General features: G+C 44.0%; 1 protein-coding gene across 19 annotated transcripts in view; it reads right to left on the minus strand.

Moving 5' to 3' along the window:
• SGSM3 (small G protein signaling modulator 3) overlaps window positions 1-12,559 on the minus strand; it is a 35,677-nt gene that overhangs the window by 17,981 nt on the left and 5,137 nt on the right. The window contains exon 1 of one of the 19 annotated variants that reach the window (XM_009217350.4): window positions 2,635-4,380. The exons of the other annotated variants lie outside the window; for them this stretch is intronic. The gene's annotated coding sequence lies outside the window, so the exon portion shown is untranslated. Of the gene's footprint in view, window positions 1-2,634; window positions 4,381-12,559 lie in introns of those variants that run through there. 19 annotated transcript variants of the gene reach the window in all.

The raw sequence follows: 12,559 nt of genomic DNA on the forward strand, positions 1-12,559 counted from the left end.
AAGGGATCCTCCTGCCTCAGCCTCCCAAAGTGCTGGGATTGCAGGCATGAGTCACACACCCAGTTGCTCAGTGGTTCTCAAAATACAGAGTGTATCAGAATCACCTGGAGGGCTTCCTCAAACCCAGACAGCTGAGGCCCAGCCCCTGAATTTCTGACTCAGCAAGTTTAAGTAGGACCTGAGACTGCCTCTCCCAGGTGATGCAGATGCCTTTGGTCCGGGGAACACACTTTTTGAGAACCACTGACCTGAATTCCTCTTTGACCATTATTCTTTCAAATTCTAGCTCAGATGTGGCCTCCTCTAACAAGCCTTTCTTTCCAACTTCCATATCCCCTACTTCCTTCCCCAAAAGAATTAATCATTGTACATTCTGCTGTTGATTTCATGTGATACTATAATTTATGGACATGTGTATCTGTCCCGTGTCCAGTACCTAGGCCAGTGCTGACATGTGGCAGGAGCTGACTGTTTGGTGAATGAGCACAGCAAACTCGTAGAAGGTCCTGATGTACAACACGCTCTTTTCCTGTGCCTTGGGCTCTCTACTGCTCCCCCTGCTCATAATGCCCTCCACTTTACCTGACTTATTCTTCAAGGCACAGCTCAAGCACTGCCTCCTCTAAGAAGCCTTCTTTGATACTCCCCCTGCCTTTAGTTTGTGTTAGGTGCCCCTATTCCTCTGGGCCTCCAACCAACCCGTCTATACATATCTTAATAGCTACCATTCATTGCATGCTAAGTGCCAGGGACTCGAATAAACAGAACTGAATTAAATCCTTTAGAGGTTCTTTGGCCCAGCAATTCCCGCTTCTGGAAATTTATCCTACGTGCCAGCAAAATGATCCATATACAACTTAACTCCCTATAGCGCTGGTTTTGAAAACAAAATATGAGATGGCAAAATATTAGGAAACCTCAATACCCACTGATACAGAACTGTTTAATTACCGTATATCTATATAATAAAATGGTGTGCAGCTGTCACTGATAGGGGCTAAGTAAAAAAAGCAAGGAGAGTGAGAAGAATGTGAAAATGCTTGTTAAAAAGGGGAGAAATTTTCATATGAAATAAAGAAGGCTACATGTGGGGGGAACTGGGTGGCAGGGAGACTTTTACTTCATAATCTTTCTGTACCTTTTGCATTTTGAACAGTGTTATTACCTATGCAAACAAAGTTAAACATGAAAACAATTTTAAAGACCTTTAGAGAATCACAGAGCAAGAGATTAGGGTGCCCCCCATTTAAAAATGAAATGAGTATGAGGAACTTCTACAAAGTTTAGATTTTTTTTCCCTAGATGACTTGTTCTGTATCTATGAAATGGCCAATAATGAGTTCTATTTTCTATTTCACATATCTGCTTTATTAGTGTCCTCAGTGTGAGCTGGGGCTAAAGAGTCAATCCAGCACAGCTGAACTTCATTAAATCTAATGACTACACTGCAGTTCTTTGTGTTTTTGAAATGGAGTCTCGCTCTTGTTCCCCAGGCTGGAGTGTAGTGGCGCGATCTTGGCTCACTGCAAGCTCCGCCTCCTGGGTTCACGCCATTCTCCTGCCTCAGCCTCCCGAGTAGCTGGGACTACAGGCACCCGCCACCACGCCCGGCTAATTTTTTGTATTTTTAGTAGAGACAGAGTTTCACCATGTTAGCCAAGATGGTCTCGATCTCCTGACCTTGTGATCCGCCCGCCTCGGCCTCCTAAAGTGCTGGGATTACAGGTGTTAGCCACCGCGCCTGGCCTACACTGCAGTTCTTACCACACCTGACCACTCCATATCATTTATCTGTAATCACTTCCTCCTCAACACACAGTGTCTCTGGGTGTCTATGTGTCACGATCCTTTGGTTTTCCTCCCGGCTTTCTGATTCCTTCTTAGTCTCCTTTTCCAGTTCCTCCTCCTATGCCTGTTCTTCAGATGCCTTAACGTTCTGCCTTTGACTCTCCTCTAGCTCTCTGCACTCTCCTGGAGCTCCTGGTGACTCTCACAACCTCAATTAACATCTACAGGCAGTTAACTGATTTCTAGCTCCAAGATGCATTTCTCTCTGAACCTCTGATCAGCACATCCAGCTGGTGGGCAGCTCCTCCATATTCTTCCAATTTGCCGCTCTCCAAGTTAACTTATCACCTTTCCTCATGAACCTGGTCCTCCTTCAGTGGTTCTATTGCCATTACAACCTGCCTACCCACTTTCTCCAGGCAGGACTTGGGGGTCATGTTTAATGGATTCTTCATTTTTCCATCTTCACCCCTCAACTATTTGGCCTTTCCTAATGTTTTTGAAGCCTCCCTTTCTCTTACAACCTGCTGCTACTTTCTAGTTGGGGCCGTAGTCATTTTTCACCATCATGATTATTATACATCTCTCAACTGGAATCTCTGCCTCCGCTCTCCCTCCATCCACTCTCTACCCTGCAGCCACAGAAATTCTTTCAAAATGCAACTGACCATTTCCCTCCTTTAAAACCTTCCCTTTGCTTTAAAGTCCAAATTGGTTAACTTGGTTTATAAGACCCTGCATGACCTAGCAGCCCCGCTACTCTCTGCAGCCTCATCTGTGAACACCTGCCTCACACTTGCCTCCAACACACATTTTATGCTTTGGCAATGTTATCCTGGAACCCACCTGTGTTCTCTCAGAATGCTGCTAAATACAGCAATTACTCAGCAGTAGGTAAAGACAGCCTTGAAGCCTGGACCCCACCAAACTCCAAGATGAAGCAGCTAGTGGCACAAAACTTCTAGAACTCACTCTCCCTCCGGTTACCCTGGTAATTTTTGTTGATCATTTATGTCACCCTTTATGACAAGGACATCTGAGTTGAACATCCATAGTATCATACACATTTCTCAGCTGCCTCCCCCAAAACTGGCATCAGCAGAAGAGCAAAGTAACTCTAAGAATCACACTCTACCTTGAACTCCACTCCTGCTACAAGGTTTGCAGCTGGGTCTGCTTACCCTTCCCTGAGTCAATATTTTCTTTGTGACAGAGATAGAGTGTTCCTGTAGACGGGACTTAGGTGTGACTGTGTAAGGGAGAACACAGACTGGAGACATGTATCAGGGAAACAGGAACCTCAGCCTAGAATTTAGCACACCAGGTATGCGTGTGCCCTTCCTGCAGAGGAGTTAAACTCAGCTGCCCTACACGGACTTGCTCCCACTCAAAACCGTGCCCAGCTCCTCTAGTTCTTCACATCAAGTAATCAATCATCCACAGTCATCTGGTCACTTACCTGAGTCCCTCCCTGGATGATTCCTTTAATATTTATGGCCTAGCAGTTTCTGGAAAGGATAAGGAAAGCAAAAGCAAGGTAACTGCATGGACCTTCTGTCATTCCCACTACCAGGGGTGGGGGATAACCACCCCCTCAGAAGTAGAAGGGAAATAAATACCAGTTAAGGCAACTCAGCTTTCAGATAGCTCTGAAAAATAGCAGACAAGAGTTTCTGAGGAAAATAAAGCTCCTTAAGGGCTGACTGGCAAAGAAGACCACTGAGAAATTTATATTGAAAGTTTTATATTAACATAGGAGCTTAGGGCACTTAAGAGATTATAAATATAGTTAACAAAGTTGCTATTTTTCATATAATTAAATGACAGAGGTCAACAAACTATCCCATCTTTACATCATTTATTTGTCATTACCATCTATATAATTACCAGAAATGTTTCATTTGCAGATATGAACATAGCTATATAACATTACCCTAAAGAATGGTAATTGTATTATACTAGAGTGTATACAGTATTGTAGAGTATATATGCTATTATACTCTGTGGCACTGAGCAGATGGAGGTATTAGAAGGAAACCTATGAAAGAAGGAAAAATATTATGTATTAAGCATTCATCACACGCTAAGCACACTCACAGGCATTATCCCCATTTTATACCTGAGAAAACCAGGGATCAGAGAGCTTAAGCATCTTGCCCATATCAAACAGGACTGACCCCTCAGCAGTCTCACTATACCACACTGACTAGCACAACTCTAGTTAACTTTGCAGGACAATTTCCAGAAAAGATCATGAAACTATCTGTGCATGTGCAAGAACAAAGTATCTTGACTTGGGATGACAGACCTAGTGGGAGTCAGCCAGATTTAAGACACAAAGCAACTATATTAAATAATTTTTTGTGTGTGAAAATTCAAAATTAAACAGATAAATTAGGAGAGAATTCTTATAAGAGCAAACAAACTTCTCTAACAGATCTGCACCTATATTTACAGACCATTAACTTCTTTAGTACTGGGGTGCAGGGCAAAGGGACTTACACAAAGTCATGAATTATAGAGTTAGAAGGATCCTGTGGGTTCATCTCTCATATTTTTTTAAAAAAGAAACAAGGGCCAGGCACACTAGTTCACATATGTAATCCCAACAATCTGGGAGGTTGAGACAAAAGGATTGCTTGAGGCCAGGAGTTCAAGAACAGCCTGGGCAACATAGCGAGACCTCATCTCTAGTTGTCTTTTTATTTAAAAAAAAAAAAAAAGAGAGAGAGAGAAAGAAAGAAACAAACTTGGACTAAAGAGGTCAAACGACTGATTTAAAGCAGCATAGCCAGACCAGAAGTCTCTGATTTATACTATTCTAATCTGAAACCGAATCAAAAACTTGGAAACAGCATAGAGACAGGCCCATTGGATTACATTCGGATCAGCATCATTACCAACAGAAATCCCAGAAGATATGTCACATGAGGTTGTCCTCCTACTGCTGTGAACCTTAGGGTTAAGCAGACCATATCTTTATATTTATTTCATACTTAATAATGCTGATTTCAACAATCAGGTCCATACACTTCATTCCTACATTGTAAAAGTTACACAACCATCTGAACTAACCATGAATTAATGACAACTTTTTGCCTCATCTAGCCCCATTTAAGTTCCTCTTGGCTGGGAGAGGCTTATACCTGTGATCCCAGCACTCTGGGAGGCCAAGGCAGGTGGATTGCTTGAGTGCAGGAGTTCAAGACCAGCCTGGGCAACATGGCAAAACCCCATCTCCACTAAAAATACAAAAAAAACCCAAAAAATTAGCCAGGCATGGTGGTGTGCGCCTGTAGTCCCAGCTACCTAGGAGGTTGAGATAGGAGAATCACCTGGGCCCGGGAGGTCGAGGCTGCAGTGGGCTGAGATTGCAACACTGTACTCCAGCTTGGGCAACCTGAGTGAGACCCGGTCTTGAAGAAAAAAGTTGTTCCTCTGCTTTTTCTGCTCACGTTCCTCCTGGACAAAGTTAGGAACAAGCCACATGCTATTTATCTTCACGGTTGCTCAGCAGCCTTCATTCATCTCTAATTGACTTTACATCGTATTTCCTTCAGTGATACTTTCAAATCATTCTCATAATTCTTCTGATACCCAACTACTCTCTGCTGCCACTCACTCCCAGCTGAGGGACTGTACTCCAGCTTTAATGAAGCTCAGCTTACTAGACTTAAGCTTCCTCAACTTCCTTATTCTCCATGTCAAAAATGCTTTTCACCTGCTTTCTCTTTCTGCCCTCTCTCTCAGAAGAGAAAGTGGTCTTCTTCCTTCCTAGAGTAACTTCTCCACCCACAAGAACCTTTCAACCCATTTCCTTTATACTCTTTTCCTTTGTGCATCTTCAGTCTTTTCTTCTCCGATGGCTTTGTGTCCAGTGCAAATACTCAGATCTCCTGAACCCTGAATTAAACAAAACAAAACAAGGCAACTATACCTGTACCCATTCAAGCACTTACCTTTCTAGCTCTTATCCCTCTGCCTCACTGCTATACTTTTAAAAGTGCCCATGCTTCATCAATCAACTCACTCCTTAAGCTTTTCACCCTAGCTTCTGTCACCACCTAAACTGCTTTCTAAGGTCTCCAGTGATTTCCTAGTTATTATTTGGAATCCTGTTCCTGTGGCCTCATTTCCTGAAACTCCCTGAAGCATCAGACTCTGCTGACTTACTTTGGTTTCTTGAACTGTTCAATGACTCTGAGGGTACAGACCATATTGGTTTTTCTCCTCTATTTAACTGCTTCTTTACTGCCTCTTCTTTCTCCAGACCCCCCAAAAAGACATTCCCCACATCAGTCTTCTTTCTTTTAGTTCATTCGTAATGGATTCCAACTGGGGAGTCCATTCCTATTCTGAATGGGGATTTAGCTGTTACTGTCATATAGGTAAATTACAAATCTCTATCTCTAGCCATGAAAACATAGGTTATTTCCAACTTGTTGGATAGTTTCATTTGACTATATTCCACAGCACATTAAAACATGTGTTTTTGTTTGTTTGTTTGTTTGTTTTTTTGAGGTGGAGTCTCGCTCTGTCGCCCGGGCTGGAGTGCAGTGGCACAATCTTGGCTCACTGCAAGCTCCGCCTCCCCAGTTCACACCATTCTCCTGCCTCAGCCTCCCAAGTAGCTGGGACTACAGGTGCCTGCCACGATGCCCAGCTAATTTTTTATATTTTTAGTAGAGACGGGGTTTCACCATGTTAGCAGGATGGTCTTGATCTCCTGACCTTGTGATCCGCCTGCCTCGGCCTCCCAAAGTGTTGGGATTACAGGCGTGAGCCACTGCGCCGGGCCGTTCCTACTGACTTCTATCTCACTTTACTAGTTGTGGGTGCCTTATTTATAAACTGAAAGCTCTTCAAGGGCTGAATCCTTATTAGCACCCAGTACAGTACTTAGGGATTTAATAAATGTTTGAAGTAGTAATCACCTGTTTCATGAAATATTTAATTACCTGTTTTATAACCTACATAAATATACCTTCCATAGTATTTCAGGACTTTGTGAAGAGATCTACCTTCACCTTTATACAGTGTTACAGTGGGAGCAAGAAGGCCTGGGCCTGACAACTTGCTCTGCCACTTAGCTGTGTGGCCAATTCATCTTCCATAACCTCAGCTTCCCTATCAGTAAAATTAGGATAACAGGTACCTGCAGAATAAGTGAAAAAGTTCTTAAAACCCTTAGCACATGCTTGGCATGGAGACCCTATTTTCCAAAGATGGGCTAACACAACATAACATATCTCACATGCTCTTCTTCAAATATGACGACACTTCTCCCATTGAATAGTGGGGTCCCATCCACTCCCCGTGAACCCAGGCAAACCTCTGTGACTGCCTCAACCAAGACAATATGGTGATACTGTGTAGCTTCTAAGGTTATGTCATAAAAATGTCATGCATTTTCATCTTGTTCCCTTGGGAGGTTAGCTCCTAGAACACACCTGCCATGCTGTGAGGTAGGTAAACATGGAGAGGTCACATACAGGTGCTCCAGCCAACAGTCCCAGGTGGGACCCAGCTGACAGCCACCATCAACCCTAAGACACGTAAGGAAACTTTAGAGATGACTCCAGTCCCATCTAGCTGCAACTGCTTGAGATACCCCAGGAAAAACTACTTAGCTGAGCCCAAACAACCCCCCAGCAAGAGATAATAATAAAATGATTATTGTTGCTTTAAGCTGCTAAATTCTGGAGTGATCCATATATAGCAATAGATAAATGAAAGAATTGGTGCTCAATATGTTGTAGATGTTAACATAATGCCATTTTAAATTTCAGTCTCCTCTCAACCCTTACTTTTTCGGACTGATGAGTCCTAAACTTATCCTGACCTCACATGGCAGGCACCACTCTCATTCTTTAACATCATGAGTACTTACTCTGTGTCAGACCCTAGGCTAGATCCATGTCTAGATCCTAGACAGGACAGTGAACAAAACAAAATCCTGACTTTGTGGAGCTTTTATTCTGATCTGGTAGAAAGACAAACAAATCTATAATATAAAATAAGAATTATTATTTGAGACAGGATCTGACTTAGTCTGCCAGGCTGGAGTGCAGTGGCGTGATCTTGGCTCACTGCAACCTCTGCCTCCCGGGCTCAAACCATCCTCCCACCCCAGCCTCCTAAGTAGCTGGGACTAAGGCACATACCACCATGCCCAGCTAGTTTTGTATATATTTTTGGTAAAGACAGGGTTTTGCCACGTTGCCCAGGCCAGTCTTGAACTCTTGGCCTCAAGGAATCCTCCCACCTTCGCCTCCCAAAGTGCTAGTATTACTGGTGTGAGCCACCACACATGGCCCCAAGAATTATGAACTTATAACAAATTGCACAATAGTTTACATATATGTTGTGTAGTAACAAAGGGCTCTCATGCTTATTTATTATTTCTTCTTTTCCAGAAACTAAAGGACTCCAGTTATTTAGCTTCTAGATTTACCTTTTAAATTTGGAGTAATAATATAATACTTCAGTTTGTATTTCCAGTTCCTAAATGTACTATCTTGTATTGTTAACACGCCTTGTAGCTGGGCATGGTGGCTCATTCCTGTTATCCCAGCACTTTGGAAGGCCAAGGCAGGAGGATCACTTGAGCCCAAGAGTTCAAGACCAGCCTGGGCAACATAGTGCAGCTTCATCACTACAAAAATTTAAAAAAATTAGCTGAGTGTGGTGGCGCACACCTGTAGTCCCAGATACTTGGGAGGCTCAGGTGGGAGGACCACCTGAGCCCTGGAGGTGGAGATTGCAATGAGCCAAAATCATACCACTTCACTCCAACCTGGGCAACAGAGCAAGACCCTGTCTCAAAAAAAAGAAAAAAGAAGAAAAAAAGCTTGTGCCTCTTTTCCGATGGCTTATATAGACTAGTAAAATGTTTCTATAACCTTTCCTAATTACTTGGTTCTTCCCAATATGGATGACTATCATGCTAAAACATTGCTTATATTATGTGAATCAATGGGGGAAAAGATAATTTACAAAAATAGAAGCTGGGCCGGGCGTGGTGGCTCAAGCCTGTAATCCCAGCACTTTGGGAGGCCGAGATGGGTGGATCACGAGGTCAGATCGAGGCCATCCTGGCAAACACAGTGAAACCCTGTCTCTACTAAAAAATACGAAAAACTAGCTGGGCAAGGTGGTGGGTGCCTGTAGTCCCAGCTACTCGGGAGGCTGAGGCAGGAGAATGGCGTAAACCCGGGAGGCGGAGCTTGCAGTGAGCTGAGATCGGGCCACTGCACTCCAGCCTGGGCGACAGAGCGAGACTCCGTCTCAAAAAAAAAAAAAAAAAAAAAATTGAAGCTGCAGCAACTTGTATTTTTAATTTATTAATTTATTTTTGAGCAGGGTCTTGCTCTGTTGTCCAGGCTGGAGGGAAGTGCTGTGATCACAGCTTACTGCAGCCTTGACCTCCCAGGCTTAAACAATCTTCCCACCTCGGCCTCCTGAGGAGTTAGGACTACAGGCACACACCACCACGCCCTGCTAATTATTTTCACTATTGTAGAGAGGGTCTTATTATGTTGCCCAGGCTGGTCTCAAACTCCTGGGCTAAAGCAGTCATTCTACCCTGGCCTCCCAAAGTGCTGGGATTACAGGTGTGAGCCCGGCCTGTTTTTATGATTATAAAAGTTATAGGCTGGGCACAGTGGCTCACGCCTGTAATGATCACTTGAGGCCAGGAGTTCGAGAGCAGCCTGGCCAACATGGTGAAACCCCGTCTCTATTAAAAATACAAGAATTAGCCAGATGTGGTGGCGCGTGCCTGTAATCCCAACTACTCAGGAGGCTAAGGCAGGAAAATCGCTTGAACCCAGGAGGCAGAGGTTACAGCAAGCTAAGATAGTGCCACTGCACTCCAGCCCAGGTGACAGAGCGAGACCCTGTCTCAGAAAAAAAAAAAAAAAATTATAGACACTCATGGTTTTAAAAAAAAAAAAAAAAGCTAGAAAATGTACAATTAAGAAATGAATAAAGAAATAAATGCCAGAATGTTTACTGATTATTCCTGGGTGGTGCAGATAATTGTAATTACTTAATCACACACACATACAAATACACACACAGCATAAAAAAATGTTAATAGTCACACAAGAACATTTCCAGCACTGTATAAAGTTCTCTTGGACAGCACCTTACTACATTACACCGCCGCTCAAGACTAGGGTCTGTGGTAGGTACATTTAGTCTTTGTCCATGGGATCATAATTTCATTGACCAGACAGACACATAAAATAGCAAACAACCCAAGGCCAGTGAATGAGAGAGACCAGGCCGAGCACGATGGCTCACACGTATAATCCCAGCACTTGGGGAGGCCGAGGCAGGCGGATCACTCTTGAGCCCAGGAGTTTGAGACCAGCCTGGGCAACATGAAGAAACCCATCTCTACAAAAAATACAAAAATTAGCTGGGCATAGCAGTGCCCAACTGTAGTCCCAGATTACTCGGGAAGCTGAGGTGGCAGGATTGCTTGGGCCTGGGAGGTGGAGGTTGCAGTGAGTGGAGATGGTGCCACTGTACTCCAGCCTGGGTGACAAAGGGAGACCCTGCCTTAATAAGAACAGACCACAAATATTATCAAAGTTCAAGGAAATAAAGAGGTAACTACAGGTTGATATAGAAAAGCCTTCACATGAAGGAAGGAGACATTTACTTAATAACTCACTGAGGGATATGCATATTCTGCAGCAGTCACTGCATGGGCCTGAACTGAGCAAGACTTAGGGGGACCACAGTTTAACAGAGATAAACAATCCAACAGTCAGTCACCCTCCACCCCACATCTTTCATTAACTAGCTGTGTTACATAGGGACCTCTGGTCCTTATGAAGGAGTGATCTGACTTCTAGTCTTAAAATGCTGTGATCCAAAAGGAAGAGGAAAAGAGAAAGGCACCAGCGAGCAAGGGAAGCAAGGAGAAAAGGTACAAAGTAGACAGCATGAGCTGGATATTCTAGAACACAAAGCAGACCCAATGGTGACTTTGTGTTGAGGAAATACTCATTCAATCAACATGTTTACTGAGTGCCTATTATGTACCAGGCACTGTTTTAAGTGCTGGGAACACAGAAGTGCTCAAAATAGAAATCCCTTCCTTGAAAGTCCCAGCATTCTAGAGGGGAAAGAAGTGACTTAAAAAATTAATGAGACCATATTGTATGTCAGATGAATAGTGTTATAGAGTAAAACGAGGCAGGAAGAGCAATAGGCACTTTCAGGAGCTGTGATTCTAAATTAGGTGGCCAGGGGAGGCTCAGTAAGAAAAAACCTGAGCAAACACTTGAAGAAGATGAGGGGCTGATGGAAGCAGAGGTCTGAAGCAAAGAGCAGCACATAGGTGCTGAAGCGTGAATATAAGAGACTAGGTTGGAAAAGTGAGGAAAAGCAGGTAAATCTTCTAGAAAGAACTCTAGGTCTCGGAGTCTGCAGATTTAGATTTCAGTCAGAGAATCATTATCTCAGAATTGGAGAGAACTTTACAGTTCATTCAGTACAACCACCCATTAGATGGTTATTATTGGTTTTCTTCTGTTTTTTGAGAGAGTCTCACTCTGTCGCCCAGGCTGGAGTGTAGTGTGTGATCTTGGCTCACTGCAACCTCCGCCTCCCAGGTTCCTCTCCTGCCTCAGCTTCCTGAGTAGATGGGATTACAGGCATGCGCCACCACACCCAGGTAATCTTTTTTATTTTTGGTAGAGACTGTGTTTCGCCATGTAGGCCAGGCTGGTCTCGAACTCCCACCCTCAAGTGATCTGCCCGCCTTAGTCCCCCAAAGTGCTAGGATGACAGGCATCAGTCACTGCGCCCAGCCATATTATGGTTATTAACACACACAGGGTCTTGCTCTGTCACCCAGGCTGGAATGCAGTGGCACTATCACAGCTCACTACAACCTCAAACTGCGGGGCTCCCAAGTAGCTAGGACTGCAGGCACACACCACCATGCCTGGCTAATTTTTCTTATTTTTTTGTAGAGATGCTGGTCTTGCTGTGTTGCCCAGTGTAGTCTCAAACTCTTGGCCTCAAGCGATCATCCTGCCTCAGCCTCCCAAAGCAGTGGAATTACAGGCATGAGCCACCACATCCAGTCCCCATTAGATTACTAAACCCATATTACTCCTCCCAGGTGACCATCTTGTCTTGGCTTGAACAATTTAGTGGATAGATCTATCTCCACGTACGAAGTCAGTCTGTCACCCGTGGAAAGCCCTGCCTTAGGCTTTAACGTGGGCAGAAATATGTTTGCTAGTAGTATCTCCTCTTTGGTCTTTTTAGGGGTACTTTGTATTCTATAAACTTCAGACATCTGAAGATACTCAGATCTTCTCCAAGATTTCTCTCCTCTTCACGTTAAACTTAGCTGATTTTAACTTTTTTTTTTTTTTTTGAGACAGGGTCTAGCTCTGTCACCCAGGCTGGAGTGCAGTGGCGCGATCACAGCTCACTGCAGCCTTGACCTCCCAAGCTCAAGTGATCTTCCCACTTCAGCCTCCCAAGTGGCTGGGACTACAGGCACATGCCACCATGCCCAGCTATTAATAATTTTTAAATTTTTTTTCTAGAGACAGGTTCCCACTACGTTGCCCAGGCTGGTCTCAAACTCCTTAGCCCAGTGGATCTGCCTGCCTTGGCCTCCCAGAGTGTTGGGATTACAGGCATGGGCCACCGCGCCAGGCCTAGTTTAACTCTTATATGACATGATCTCCTGCCATGTAAAGTAAGTTAAGGGTGTCTCAGCTGCAAGCTACCAAAA

This window comes from Papio anubis, chromosome 16 (assembly GCF_008728515.1).
Source record: "Papio anubis isolate 15944 chromosome 16, Panubis1.0, whole genome shotgun sequence".
NCBI classification, from domain to species: Eukaryota; Metazoa; Chordata; class Mammalia; order Primates; family Cercopithecidae; genus Papio; species Papio anubis.